The following is a 2,084-nucleotide window of genomic DNA, read 5'->3' on the forward strand; positions in this document are numbered from 1 at the left end:
ACACAATCTGGTAAAAAAAACCTTAAAAATGTAATGTATGTTCATATCGATGCTCGAAACTGTGAAAATGTACTGGTGAAAAACATTTTAAATGCACTTTATGTCCATATCCATATCACGACTGTATCATACTGACAGGCAGAAAATTACTTACCACTATACTACCGAAAAGGAATGAATCACTGGATATGCCGCCAGTACATGTTATCATGGAAAACTCTTCTCAGCGGTCAACGCTCAGCATTACTTGCCCACACTTAGGCTTATAAGACGACTTTTACCGACGCGTTTTTTTTTTTTATAGAATTATTAATAACCATGTCCCTGCTTTTTCGTACAAGGTGGTTGTTAGTAATTTTGAACAATCACAAACACCCAGGCTTTGAGAAAAACACATAAATGTTTGTGTCATGACCGGGAATCGAACCCAGAACTCTCGGGTGGAAGGCCAGCGCCTAACCCACTGCACCACGTGAGCCGCCTTTACCGACGCGTTGCCTGTCCTTGCTAGAGTGCTTCTGTTAGACCTGCACATTCAAATCCGTGGTGCCACGACCGCCTTGCTCGGCGGTCGGGGGGCGGAGGTTGGCGGTATCTTCATATCGCCGCCATTACGTCTTGGATCCATGAGCCGGTGCGCTCGAACGGTTATTGTACGCGACCTGGCTTATAACACGGCGCTGCGTGCGTGTCAGGGGAAATGGACCACTTCTTCCAACGGCAGACAAACGCATTTGTTTTTTCCTAATAAAAAGTGGCGCATGGAGATAGCCAGATTGACTTTTCAGTTCTTAACCGGACACAGTGGTTTTGCTTCCAAGTCAGTTTGGCCTAATAGAATCTCCGACTTGCTTATGTGGCGAATTGCAGGATGCCGATCACATCCTCTGGGAGTGTCCCCATATTATGTCGGTTGAAAGGGAAGAGCTTCTCAAGTCGGTCCGACCCTCAGTTGAACCGGTCGGCCATTGCGACTTGGTAGGGTAAGCCGCCCAGTGAATGAACAAAACTCTATTATTTTAAAATCATAAGAATTAAGTGATACGGTGATTGGGTGATCTGGAGTAGGGATTTTTTTATACGTTGACAATACTTATATTCATATGAAAACAACTTCAGAAACCCCCTTCTGCCTCAGTAGCTAAGGAGGTGGGCTGATATTCGGCCGACTTTTTTGTTCATGAAGTTTTGTTCCTAGCTGTACTAAAGAGTGTGCGTGGTCCGAAATTTTAATTGTGACTTTTCTACCCTCTTCCCTGCATTACCCAATTATTAACTTTGCTGAAGTAACTGAAGATTATAAAGGTGAGATATCGTTTTATTCGTATGTTTTTTGTGCCGTAACGTTAAATATCAGTGTTCATTAAGTGGTCTTTCTAATGGAGGTTAATTCAATTAATAAACGGTGTGTTTATTCTTTAGATTAATTATAATATATTTATTTATTATTATACCCTTTAATGATTATAATATATAGCTGTAATGTCGATATGTGTGTATGTAAATGTATTAAAAAGCTTATAGCTAGTATTTGAACACTTTTTTTTAACACTACGGTACCAATTCATTAATCAGCATTTTTAATCTAATGAATGGACAAAAGAATTTAATAATGTATTATGGTTGAAAAGTAGACCTTAACTATTTTATCTATGATTACTTCTCAAAAAGGAATATTAACAGTACAATAACATTTTTGTGATGTGGCGCAGATAAATGAGCAACTTTAATGTTTAACAAAATTTCGAGGATATACTTGCAGAACGCATTAAGTGAGTTTTTGCTGTTTTTCTGTTTTAAATGCCAAAATTCTTAGAATTTTACGCTCTACGTTCTGGTAAAACGCACTTAGTCATAGGATATACTGGTAAGAAAATAGAAACTGCATTAAGTCATATTGTTATTTTTTTATACTGACAGAAAGCATTATATGACCTATAATGCGTTTTGTGTGTACAAAATACAGGACTTGTAACATGGCATATGCATTAAGTGTGACATAATGCATTCTGTCAGTACAAATTTTGTCAATAGATGTCACCATAGGGCATAGGCCATACCTTTGCAATTTTAATTCATCTGTC

This window comes from Rhyacophila brunnea, unplaced genomic scaffold, assembly GCF_057557595.1.
Source record: "Rhyacophila brunnea isolate RB1 unplaced genomic scaffold, BYU_Rbru_1.0 scaffold_13, whole genome shotgun sequence".
Classification (NCBI taxonomy): domain Eukaryota; kingdom Metazoa; phylum Arthropoda; class Insecta; order Trichoptera; family Rhyacophilidae; genus Rhyacophila; species Rhyacophila brunnea.